The sequence below is a fragment of the Amyelois transitella genome, chromosome 14, assembly GCF_032362555.1.
Source record: "Amyelois transitella isolate CPQ chromosome 14, ilAmyTran1.1, whole genome shotgun sequence".
NCBI lineage: Eukaryota > Metazoa > Arthropoda > Insecta > Lepidoptera > Pyralidae > Amyelois > Amyelois transitella.
Genome location: NC_083517.1, coordinates 8,527,084 through 8,541,726, shown reverse-complemented (window position 1 = coordinate 8,541,726; position 14,643 = coordinate 8,527,084). Strand labels below are relative to the sequence as shown.

The window sequence follows — 14,643 nt, the reverse complement described above, 5'->3', positions numbered from 1 at the left end:
GCAATATGCCGTGTGGTTTCCGGCTCTAAATAATAGGACCACTCCATTTCATGGATGTCGTAAAAGAGCGACTAAGGGATAGGGTAATAAACTTGGGATTCTTCTTGTAGGCGATGGGCTAGCAACCTGTCACTATTTGAATCTCAATTCTATTGACAGCACTACGTACTTATGGCTATTTTCAAGACCGTTAGACTGTCTACCCCGTAAGGAATATAGACGTGATAATATGAATGTATATATGAACGAATGTAATACCAGCCCCCATATTATGTCATATACTCGTATTATAAAACTTTAACTGATCGATGTCTTTAATTGAAATATATTGACGAAAAATTGTTATGGTGGATGTTTATATGAGTAACGAAAGGCAAATGTTTTTTCATTTATTTATTCATTTAATTACGTCTTAATTCCTTGCGGGGTAGACAGGCCAGCAGTCTTGAAAGATTGATAGGCCACGTTCAGCTGATAGGCGCAATGATAGAATAAAGAATCAAATAGTGAATCAAATAATTAAAAAAAAATTACTGAATTTATAACAAAGAAAGTCAGTTCTTGTCTTAACTGTAATTGTACGGACTGGGTTTCACCTTTCTGATCGCCCTGGGCATACGACACCTTAGTTGAAGCATCATTTGTTACGTCAAGATGACACTTTATAACCTCCTTCGCCCGCCAAAAATGAATTTAGTTAAGCACTTGGTTTGTTATTCAAAGTTTCAAAAGGGGAGGTCTAATATTAAGTGACCTACTTTCTATACAATTCCATCATTAAAATAGCTGAACTGGTTGAATAAATCGAACTGAATGTGGCTTTTCAGTTTTTCGAGACTGTTGGCTCTGTCTACCCCGTTTGGGATAATGAAGGGCTATGCCTACGTATTACGACACTTTTGATTTGAGTTTTTGAAAAACTGTAATATGAATTAATTTATAAAGGGAAATTATCATGTGAATTAATTTAGATTTTTGTTATGTGGGATACGTTAATAACCTGTCACTATGGTTTTATCTCGGAATAGGTAATATGTACTTAGGGCCTTCTGCTAGCTTCACGATACCTTTGAATTTTGCGATTCTGTCTATCCTGTAAGAGATCATAACATTAGTTACTATGTGTATTCATATCCACTAACTTCTGAAATTTTTACTAGTTATTGCTTGCCGTGTGGATTCCGGCACTTTCCCATAGATGCCGTATAAGGCGACTAAGGGATAGGCTTATAAACTTAGCATACTTCTTATAGGCGATGGGCTAGCAACCTGTCACTATTTGAATTCCAATTCAATCGTAATTCTATCGTAAAGCCATACAGCTGAACGTGACCTTACAGTTTTTTCGAGACTGTTGGCTCCGTCTACCCCGCAAGGAATATAAATGAGGCTATATATATAGTATATGTGTGTGTAAATTAACTTGCTGTACGTGTAGAATAGAATAGAATAGATTTATTTTTAAAATTGGATAGAGAGAAGGTAGCACTTATTGACGTCACATCACTTAAATCTAATTACAACTACTACCGCTTCCAAAGCGCATGTGTACAAGAATAGGTGGAACAAACTACACTGCAGCACAGTACTTAATCTCTCCATCGCAATACGAAAAAAAACGATAACCAGAATAACAACCTCGAATTGGTTTCACCTTTACAACGCGCCGTCGCGCACCAATTTACGTTGTTTGTTCAACGGGCCGAACTATAATTCCAGTAGACTATATTTATTCGGCCGATGTAAGTGCTCATAGACGAGCCCGGGTTAAAACATGGAAATTACAGATATGAAGCTATGTGGCAATGGGCAGGCGTTTCTCGAAGGGCTGATGGCCGATAGGGGAAAAAGCCCTCGCGTGGAGACATAGCGCAGCGCATTCACGTACCTGTTGTTTTTTTTAATTTATAAATGTAAACGGGAGAAAATACTCAGATTGAGTTAGCCTCGAAGTAAGTTCGACACTTGTGTCACGAAATACTAACTCAATGATACTATATTTTATACTAAATATTTATATACTTATATATTCTGATTGCAATCAGAAAAATATCTTTTCTTATCATGCCCGGCCGGGCCGGGATTCGAACCCGGGATTGCCGGTTTCACAGACAAGCGTACAACATATGCGCCACAGAGGCCGTCAAACCTCGTATATAAACCTTCAAAAATCTGTCGGAATACATAAAATAACATATTATTATAGCCAGTAACTAACAATAACAAACATTCAGCTTTATCTTTACACTTTTATTGTTTTACACTTTTCCGAATATTGACATGTTTACTCATATTACGTACTATTCGTATGGACAGACAAGGTAAGGCGATTATACACAGTCCTATAACTAAGACGCTATCACAAGTAGCATTATTTATTGTAAACTGGTTTTTTTTTAGCTGTTACTGTAGATACAGATGTTCTCTCCAGATAAAAACAAGGAATCGATTATGACGATTATTATGAAATATAATTGCTTTAATAATTAATAGTATTTCTTTGTACCTATTTGTCATAAACCCAAATTCAAATCTTAATGTTTTTAATATAGGTAAGTATTGATTAATGATGTCCTTTCTACTCGACAAAAAGTTAATCCAGGCCACGCAGCATGGCACGAGGGACGCCGTTTTCATCGCGCGAAAAACTATTGCCGTTTCGCTTAATTATTATGACGTGAAACGGGACAGCGATAGTTTTTCGCGCGATAAAAATGGCGTCGAGCGTACTACGCAGTCAATAATCTAGTTTATTACCGTTCCGCTAAAGCATCTTCGATCTTATGACAATTTTCAACATTACTTGTGTTTTTGTTTTAATATACATACATAAAATCACGCCTTTTTCCCGGAGGGGTAGGCAAAGACTACATCTTTCCACTTGCCACGATCTCTGCCTACTTTTACTTCATCATTTGTTTTAACATTACATGAATTTTTGTTTCAGGTAAGTATCCTGACATCTTCGGGCGATGTAAAACTATATTCGTAAGTAAGCGAAACGTACTGATTGTTTTCAGTAGCACATCTTCTTCCTCATCACTCCTGGCTTAAGTCCCAGTTGCATCCTCACCGCTCTGGAGAGGAGACCGGGGTATGCCTTTGACCATGGATCCTGGATTGGGTGAGTCAGGTTTTTACACGAAGCGACTCCCATCTGACCTCTGCAACCTTTACAGGTAAATCTTACTAGTATTGGATAGAACATGGTTACACATCTAGTTGCCTGAATCTGCAGGTTTCCTCACGATATTTTCCCTTACCGTAAGAGCATCGGTTAGTATTCATACTTCAAATGTATATAACTACGAAAGTAGTCATTGGTACATTTGCACTAAACTTGAAAAACAATGTTGAAATTACTTTTACTAATTTAATTCACTATCAATTAGATCTAGATTAATTTACCAAGAAGAAAAATTTACCAAGCCAATTCAAAAATGTAATTTTGAATTGGCTTGGTAAATTTTTCACGATAAAGGGACTTTATTCACGATGATGCGATACTCGCAGCTTCACCCGCGAGAATTTAGCGCCACCGACAAGAAAATATAGATTTAGCGCAAATTATATTACATTTATAATATTAGATTAAAACTTGTATCTCATTACACAAATCTATAAATTACTTTAAGGGCTCAAACTATATAATTTGTCAGGTATATATTCATAAACAAATTAATTAATACGCGTATGTTGTTTTAAATTTCCTGTTTGATGTAAGCTTATCTTCCTTATCCTTACATGCCATTCATTACAGTTAGATTGTGTGCTATTAATGAGCCGTAGATATGATTAGAGCCACCACAATACCGTGTCATCAACGTAGTATCTACAAACATATATGTCTATGGTGTAATACTCGTATAGACATTTGTTTATGTAACTGGGGATTAGAATGTTTAATGAATGTGTGAAATTACATGGCAATATTTGTCGCACTGAAAGTGTGTGTGGTTGAATTTCTTTTAATTTGTATTACTTTTACATACCGTATACATGCAAAATTTTCCGTACAACTACTTTAAAGCAATATAAAATTTTAAGTCAGGTAGGTAAATGAAACTGTACCAAAAGGAGATAAATCATATAATGGTTTATAAAATTATATTATTATACATACATACATATCATCACGTCTATATCCCTGACGGGGTAGACAGAGCCAACAGTCTTGAAAAGACTGAAAGGCCACGTTCAGCTATTTGGCTTAATGATAGAATTGAGATTCAAATAGTGACAGGTTGCTAGCCTGTCGCCTAAAAAAGAATCCCAAGTTTGTAAGCCTATCCCTTAGTCGCCTTTTACGACATCCATGGGAAAGAGATGGTGTGGTCCTATTCTTTTTTGTATTGGTGCCGGGAACCACACGGCATATTATAATGATAAATTATTAAAGTTTACAATTGAACATTATTGTATCCTAATTAAAACTAAGTAAGTAGTAGGTGCTACTTAATTTATAAATGAAAAAGTAAGTTCTTTTTATAAGGTACCTACCTCTTCACAGTTAAACCATTATGTTTATGTTGATGGTAACAATATAGTTAGGAACTTAGAAAAGGATATTAATTTTCTTGGAAATTACCACGGGTACCTACGCGAAAATCGGGAATTTAGTTTTAAGCCCCTGATTCTATTTTCCTGGAAGTTCTTAAAACTATAAAACAAAAAAAAAAAACAACATTTTCAAATAGCCTGAAATGATCCATAAAAATTGAATTTTAACTTTAAACTGTCGACCAAATTTATTCGGTAAATCTATTTCTATGGATGTAGGTAGGTACTTCAAAACGCAACCAAACGTAATATGATTTTATTGAACTGCTAAACTCAATTGAAATGTTATGTGGAGTGCTTGATAAATTGTATTGGTATTTTTGGTCGTTCAATAGTCATTAAATTCCGGTTACAAACATTAATGGAATTCCATTTAGTTACATAATGACTTTATCAAAAAACAATTATATAAAATTAATAAACTGAAAAGGCAGCCTTATCGTATTAAGCAATTTTTCTAAGGTGACCTTTTGAAAGTTGCAATTATTTTTAACTTAAACAAAAAAAAAATCAACCATATTTTTTAGAGAGGAAAGTATAAGGCGACTCCATCTATTTTCTCACTCATTGCATACTCACCACACTAGTGAGGAGCCCGAGGTCCGCCCGTGATTATAATCATGGAATGAGTAAGTCAGATTTTACTAGAAGCGACTCTTGTCTAGACTTCAAGCTCTTATAGGAAGAACTAGCCCATACTGGGTCATGGTTTTACGTATTAAGGTAACACATCCAGTTTCCTGAAAGTACAGGTTTCCTCGCGATATTTTCCCTTATCATTCCCTCTCACAGACTAAAATGTACTATATAGCTAAAACGGGATAGGTACTCGAGCTTAATTTGTAGCACCCTTTTTTACGTCAGGGGTTAAAAAACATCTATCATCTCTGTTGACTTTGTGGGGCGTTACGTCTCGTATTACGTTTTAAATTAAATTGGCGAAGGCTTTCTGCAATCTTCGCATTTCAATAGAGCTTTTGTATATTGAATTACCCGTAATTTAAAATTTTCTATTAACTTCGGTAGAGTTGTACCTACTGGGGTTTCTTGAAAAGTTTATGATATTTACTATTGAGAAATTTATATTAAGTACTTATAAGCTCTTTGATATTACATCAACAATCTTTTGTGGACTAATTACAGTATTTCCGTGATACAAAAACATTTTGTACAGTTGGATTAATTATTATGGAGTTTCATAATAGTAAAATGTGTATCTTGTGGTTTTGAATACCAAAATTCCCACCAAAGCAGACATGAGGACTCTCACTAGTTAGGCGAAACTTCAATTCATACACACACAAAAACCACATTACATCTTTATCCCTAACCCAGTATATACAACCAACAGCCTCAAAAACACAAAAAGGCCTATTAAAATTGATTTAAAAGAAACGCCTAACCAACCAGTAATACGCCCACGTTAAAATCAACAAGTGCTAAGATGCACCAGTTTGGCTCTCTGCCACGCCACGCCTAGGGCCACCATTGGTTATATATATCAACCAATTGACAGTCGCCACCTCTGATTGGCTACCTGGATTCAGGTCAGTGGGTGTTGCAATGACCTTGGGCATGCAATATTGATTTGCCAGTATGAAAACATGAGGCGGAACAGGCCTCTTTGACAAATGGGACATATGTACCACGTCAGAGGGAATTGCCACTGAATAAAACTGTATGAATTGGCTTGGTTTGGTCACACGTAGGTATCACACACGCTCATATGGGGTAGATAGAGCCCGTCATAAGACTCGATCAAGACATTTAGCGGAATGGGTCTATGTGGAATGTTGACTTAAAAATGGTGATCTTGAACTTAAGTCGCAAAGTATTGAAATTTATTAGTTTGAACTATAGATATATTATATATTTACATGTGTTTAGTTATACACCTCATTGAAATCTAATTAAGATGCTACAATAATATATGTTTATTTACACCGATGAGTGGTCTCAGCCTCCCACTCTGTTTGTATGAGAACCAGCAGATGTCGCAACTAGTATTCCGCCCCAATAAACAAGTAATTCTCAAAGGAAAGCCTTAACTATCCTCGCCACGGAAAAATAGCTATCAAATGGATACTTGTATCGGCTACGGTGTGAGGTCTATGCTATAAGAACTACTAACGCATTAAAAAATATATAAATATCACAGGGTATTTAGTATGGGTATTTAGTAGGTAATATTTTCGGAACTAAAAAAGTCTCTGCACCCATTAATTTGGTGTTCTTTTTAACCTTTTGAATAAGACTTTTTATTATTCCTAACATTTATGTCAGGTCACATATATGTCTTGTAGTTATGTCATTTTTCTGCGCCCAAACTTACCTATCAGATTAGAGATTATAAAATTGATTCCTAAAACAACTACGTTGTGGTATGGCTACATTTGACTGAAATGAATGAGAGGGATGTATACGGAAGTGAGAAGTAAGAAACTAAATAGCTTCTGCATGTGCCTCCCGGAATAATAAAATGTATCAAAGGAATGACTGCTTAATTCTATTAATGAATAAATTACAAAACATTTAACCGATTTATTTCTCAGAAATTTCTTCTCAATCGATTTTGCAATAACAGAAATGTTTTCTAGAAATATACGCGAGCCAAGCCCAAGGCAATGAATAGTGAGAAATAAAATTTAAATGCGAAGAAGTTCTAACACGTCAATAGCTACGCTAACAAGTCTGGAATCCTCCAACAATTGGCACGGATCAACGCATTCCATCGTTATAACTTGGAAAATATTGATTGGTAACATCTACTTTGCTTACATCTATAATTGGTAGGTATACTTATTTACAATGCACCGCACAAAATCCGTCTTTTAGATGTCATGAAGTAGGTAATGCAAATAAATATTTTAACAATTTTGGTGTATTTTTACCCAACTACGGATGCCCATTCATCAAGCGCATCATTAATTATGATTAAAGTTAGGTTTCCCTGTATGTATAGGTTACGGAGATCAGAATCGATTCGCTTCGTGTAAAAATTTTAACTTATACAGGATGGTGGTAAAATGTGCACCCTGGGCTCCTTTTCACAGAGACTTTCTCACTTTCAGGGTCTTATGCCAGGAAAAACATAAATTACATTTTATTTACTGCCATACTGGCCTAGAGGAAAAAGAGCGTGCAAGCTGCTTCTTTTTCGCACACTGTGCTACTCGGAAGAAAAGCTTAGTACGAGATGTATCTTTCTTTATTAAAATTTGTCTTGAATATTGCCTCTGGTGTGAATAGACCCTTACTAAGGTGTAGCTCTCGGGTAGCGATTGAAATGGTGAAAAAAATTAATCCAATCTCCTTTATCCTTTGCTTAATTTCTCTAGCCTCTTATTAATATAATTAAAAAAATATACTAGTATACACTCACACAAACCATCACCAAAATTTAAAACCGTATTTCATTTCAACAATTTATTTTGTATCGTTGTTAAAATGAAATTGAATTTCACCTGCGCGACCAATAGTGACCATTTCAGCCTGTCGATCTCGGCTTAATCAAAGTAATGTCCGTGGCGCATCAATGCTATTGATTTGCTGTCAGTTGCAAGTCCGGGTCGCCGGTGCGATATTAATTGTCGTATTGTTTGCTACAACCGTGGGGCATGGCGTGTTTGAAGCGGACATTGTACTCATAATCGCGTTGATTATAGCCAGCGATGGAGGTATGTTGATGGGGATTGTAATTGTGGAGACTGTATTTTGTTATTACATAGATATAGGAGTATTTATTTTTAGATAGACTTTCGCTCTGTTATTGTAATAATAAATGGATATTCATAACTGTATATCAAAAACACATGTAGAAGTGGACAAAATAAACCAATTCACTCTGAGAAGGATGTTGACGAACTATTGAGCTGAGGCACACTATTATAAGGAGGTGCAATCACTTTTTACATTATTCAAAAATTTATTTCGTTATATTTATTCAAGAGTCAAATTGCGTACATCCAATTTAGAGAACCTTCATTTTACGACATTAGATGAGGAATTCGGATGAAGCGTAAGAAGAAGGTAAGGATGGTGGCAAATGGAATGATATATCTAATTTTTTCTCTAAAAACAGGCATGATCATATTTCACATTCAAATATATATCAAAATTAAATCAATTTACAAATTTTTTTTCAAATTCCAATGGTTTTTGCCTTTAATCGTATTTTAGCTTGACACAATTTTAAACGTGTTTATTCTCTGCATGTTTGATACCCCCTTTATTAAGGTAAAATGAGAGTGAAGAATGTTCCAGAACAGGGCATCGCCCCCATCGGTCTCGTAATCCGCATTAATGGGAAGCCGGCACACGACACTGTTTCTTTCTTATCTCCGGCAAAATTTGTCTAGGCGATGCTGTAAAATTGTCTAAAACAGGCCGCCAGTTACACCGAACAAGTTTGATAATGCTTGTATTATTTTAAATTAAAACAATAAATATTTTACTCACCTTAACTATGTGAACATAGTCGCTCACATTTAGAAATTTTATGATAGAAAAGGTTTTAGAGATTATAAAATGTAATTATTATTAAACTTTTATTTAATTAATATAATAGTTATTACACCTTTTTAATCATTGTCTGCTTCTAAAACGTCTACCTAAATATCTTAGGGAGAAATTATGTCCTTTACAAATACCTATATATTAATTTCATGAATCGTTTTTATGTTAACGTTCTTTTTCTACATTTCTATTCCATATTCTTGCTTTGCGTGTGGATATCAATTAAGAGGTATTTACATGTCAATTTATGTTAATTTTTTATATTGACTGAATGATTGAATTTTGTATTACTTAAAACTTTTGTAGTTTTCAAATTCAATAAATATTTTGAAACGCAAAAATAAATCAAAAAATAAGAAAGCAATTCTTGCTGTCACATTAGTTTTGAATCTACGCCGGTAAACTACTAGACTATGTAATAGGCAGCCAGCCTAAGTGGCAGATACCTACAAGCGGGATGCTCTCAGGCACAATTTATTTTAGTTGCACTAACCTTTATTGTTGCTTGTTAAGCCTGGATTCCATTTTAGGGTTCCCAAGGATAAATATTTTGTTCTTCTTTGTGTAACACACAAGTCTCTAGAAATATTGTAAGTAGTATTATAATCTTATTTATCGTTACATCGTCATAATGAAAATGACGCAGACATAGGTTTCTTCGCGAACTCGATCTATCATTCTAAGGACTAGCATTTTCCCGCAGTCTCATTCGCTTTAAATTTTTGACCACGTTATTTAAATTCACCAATATTGGTCTCGCGGTATAGCCGTGAAAGTATAACAGACAAACTTTTGCATTAATAATATTAATTTAATTATGTATATAGTATCAATGTGTAACATATTAACATCTAAAGTTATTTATTCAGAATTATATGAAAACTTATTTCTGGAACGCATTTCTGTGTTCCAAAAAAAAAAAAAAATAATTTACAGAGATCGTGGCAAGTGGAAAAATGTGGCTCTGCCTGCTCCTCCGGGAAAGAGGTGTGATTTATGTGTGTGTGTGTGAGTGTGTGTGTATAACGTCAAATAATCTTCTGTACGTTATAATCTTCATGACCACTGACCCCAAAATTTACCCTGCTAATAATCTCAGCCTGACGTGACGCTGCAGACATGATACTGTTATCTCCTGACGTATCACTACCAAGGATGAACCTAAAAGCTCATTCCCTGGACAACGAAAAGCACTAAGAGCCCTGTGCAATAAATGTTAGCAGAAAAATCGCTGCGATTAATATCAAGGGGGAGGTAACGCCATATTTTTCATCATTGTGCCCTCATTAAAGGAGTCCAGGATTGAAACGCAAAAAAGAACTTGGAAGATATTAGTAGATGGCTTCAGTTAAAATTGAGTTTCATTTTACTCGACAAAGATTGAAGGAGTATTTTTATTTGTTTCGTGATAAAGAGGATGTTTTAGTTTGAGTTCAAGAAAGCGATAATTATCCTAATTTTGCTTGAGAAATTTAAAAGCTAAAATCAAGTTATTTTTTGTAATGAAGACATAATAAATATACCTACACCTGAAATGCTCAACACTTCACTACTCACTGTACTACTATTATTTTTTACCAAACTTGCATAAATACACTAGTTTCTAAGTGTATTTTGGTATACAAATCGCCTGCATTGTAATATTTATACAATGTAGTGTCCCTTCTATTTCAAAACTATTGCTTTGGTTGGAGATTTTTTCATGACGTTACCAAAATTCCATCGAAATTTTATTTATTATACAAAATGAAAATAAAATTATGATGTATGAAAATTTTTACCATACAGATCTCCAATAATCTTAAAAAGAGACAGAATTGCTATAATTAAGTCGGGAGCCTATCAAAAATCAGCAACGCCACCAAAAACATCTAGCGAAAGATAAAACTATCTACTTATGAAATATAACAAAAATACAATACAACAAAAAACTCATTTCAACAATAACGAAACTTCGCACTGGACAGGACTGAAATAGTTTTGGAGAACTCACGAAAATTACAGACTTGATTGCTCCCAAGACAAATTATTCGAGTCTGAAGTCATTTTGCCTTGGAATTACAGAATTTTGAAGCGACAACTGTAATTTATGATATAAAATTTTAAGGATAAATATTGTATATTCTGAATAAATTTCTATATGATATAATATAATAAGACTTTAACTGGTCGAATGTTTGTGATAATCCTTAACGGATATACAAAAGGGTAATTATCATTCTAAAAAAATTATAAAAATATCAGTCACCTTTTTACCTGAACGCTTAATTGACTACAGAGAAAAGAAGACTCGTGAAGGTTGTACGAAAAATTTAAATAGTTACAAAAATAAGTTAAAAAAGTTAAGGCTTTAACACAATACCACAATAACTTATAATGTTATTTAATTTATAATGTTAATCCCTATTGTATGTAAGTAGTTATTTTTGGTGTATTCATATTTAAATCCAATAAATTGTCATTGAGTAGGTATATTTTTTGGTTAGAAGGTAGAATTTAAATATACATATGGTCACGTCTATATCCCTTGCGGGGTAGACAGAGCCAACAGTCTTGAAAAGACTGCATGGCTACGTTCAGCTATTTGGCTTAGTGATAGAATGAGATTAAAATAGTGACAGGTTGCTAGCCAATCGCCTAAAAAAGAACCCAAAGTTTGTAAGCCTATCTCTTAGTCGCCTTTTACGACATCCATGGGAAAGAGATGGAGTGGTCCTATTCTTTTTTGTATTGGTGCCGGGTACCCACACGGCAAATTTTAAAATATAACATATAATTTTGTCTTAACATAAAATAGAAAGCTTAATATAAGTAAAACCAACTCTAATTCCAGATTTAATGCTTGGTCATATTTTCCAGCTATATATCTGGTGTTATAAATGCTTGGCGACTAAAAAGGTGTCTCCTCGAATCCACACGGAGTCTGCAAGGAGCTGATAAATGTACCCCTAAGCCGTTAGCTCAATTTGTATTAATATTTATAAAGCACTTGTTTTAGGTGAGTTCGGTGCTTGGAACTCGTAAGATTATTTGTTGCAAGTTGTTTCATGGGATTTGAAAGGGATTTTTTTATGTTTAAGATAGATGTGACATGAGAGTGTTTTAGTAGGTATTGCTTAAAATTTGAAAATCTCTTTTCAATGTGTGTCACTATAGTGAGGGAAAAGTTGCGTGTGCTGTAGAAGGCGAGCAAGTGTTTGTGTGTTTACAGCCAGTATTATTCTGAGGCCCATTCGGGGACGCCATTTTATTATAGTACTTTATTTTTTTTCGTTTTTTTTTGTTTGGTGTTCGTTGAATAAATATTTTCCACTTTTACTGAGGTAATTTTTACTATTGAAGAGTACAGTAAAAAATATTGCTCAATTTAAAAAAATATATGTCAATGAGAAATTATATTGTACCCATATAAAATATAGAGTTTATTTATTTATAAAAACTTGTCGAAATACAAGTTAATATAATTTATCACAGTTTTAATATTGTATGTTATTGTTATAATGAGACTGACCACAGTCAAACTGTGTAAACAGATTTGCGGAATAATGTTATGTTCCATATGAATATTGTGTTTATGAAATTAAAAAAATAAAAAGTTATTAAAAATTTAACCCAATCAAGCTCACTTAAATCATCGAACACCGTCCCAAAAGCTAATGACATATGTTGACATGACTATGAATAACATATGCTATAAAAATGTTAACCCAATCATGCTCACTTAACTCACAACATCGAATACCGTCTTAAAAGCCCAAAGCCTATATTAACATAACCATGAAGATCAATATGCTATAATTTTTTTAACCCAATCATGCTCTGTTAACTCACAACATCGAATACCATCTCAAAAGCCTAAAACCCTGTTGTCACGACTATAAAGATAATATGCTACTCGTAAATTATTATTTGTTTTACTCAATCTCTCACTTAACTCAACATCGAATAGAGTCTCAAAAGTCCGGAGCCTATTTTAACATGACTATGAATAACATCCTATTAATATTATAAATGCGAAAGTTTGTGAGTATTTCAGGATGTCAGAATGGATGTTTGTTACTCTTCCACGCAAAAACTACTGAACCAATTACGATGAAAGCTGAAGACCCAGAATAATATTTAGGCTACTTTTGTCCCGAAGTTCCCGCGGGATTGATTCCACGCGGACGAAGTCGCGGGCGGCCTCTAGTATGCTATAAAATGTTTAACCCAATCATGCTCACTTAACTCACAACATCGTATACCATCTCAAAAGCCTTGTTGACATGACTATGACGATCATATGCTATATCCCTATTTGCATTTTGGCCTCTGAGGCACTTGCATAATTGACATTTAAGATGAAGATTGGATGCACTGCCGCCATATTGCGTCACTCTTGTATAACAGCTTACAAGATTGCAATATGAATATTGGTGACGATAATAACTAGTTTCTGGTCGTAGCTTAACTTACTTTAATTTGGAGCGTCACGTAAGAATTGCTGTAAAAAAATTATTTAACAGATATCTATCACATACTAAAAATAGAGACACAATATTTGTATTTCTGTATGTTTTAAAGAATCAACTTAAAAAAACAGCTGGACTGATTCACACTTAATTAGGCACAGATATAGACCTTGTAATATGAATATTTATTTCTATGAAAATAAATTTCCTATTTAATTTTTAATATTAAATGTCCACTTATTAACATTGGCTTTTTTAATCTCACGTGAGCGAAGCCCCGCGCAAAAGCTATTTATATTTACCTTGTATAGGCAAATACATTTAGGTTACTTCTATGGCGATGATCAAGCAACCTCTCACTATCTCAATCTCAGCTGCCATCTAGCTAAACAAGGCCATTCACTAGTTTTCGATTTATTTTTTTCTTCGGGAACGTTGAATTTTTATTTTATTTATGGCAACAAACAGGAATGTAGAGATTATTATACGTAATACACAAATTCTCATTAATACCTAATCCTATACTAATAAATGAGCAATATTTGTATCTATTCGTACTTGCGTTTTTTGGATGTATTTTTTCTTGTATTTTAAGTTTTCACTACTTGTTATGGATTTTCTGATGTCCACCGAACATCGGTCGGTCACCCAGGTACTAGACCTACTTACAGCAAGTAAGGTGACATTTTAACAAAAGTTTCTTCAGACAAGACCAAGCATCAGGATACATGCATTGATAAATACCAAAGGAATATATTGTTAAATAAAAAAGAAAAATAGTCACACCAAATTTATTCCGAAGCACTGAGATCATACAATTAAAACTCACGCGAATTACATAGGAGTTTCAAATAACACGGAAATAAAATATCAAAATTTAATATTAATGATAATCAACAACAAAAAGTAATAGATAACATTGAAATATAATAACCTACCGTAATTATCACAAAGTACATGATGAACATTTCTACAATAACCTAAAATAATATCGTGCTAAATACATTTGATACAAGAGAGTATTGTACAATTTTACATTGATTATAAATAGAATTATTACTAAAATTTTGGTGATTAGGACTTTTACATAGATAAATTGCACGATATGTTGAACGAT

At 33.9% G+C, this 14,643-nt stretch overlaps 1 protein-coding gene across 1 annotated transcript in view; it reads left to right on the top strand.

Annotated features, from left to right (window-relative positions):
• Nucleotides 1-14,643, top strand: part of LOC106132378 (CUGBP Elav-like family member 4) — a 467,880-nt gene that overhangs the window by 99,563 nt on the left and 353,674 nt on the right. The window lies entirely within an intron of this gene.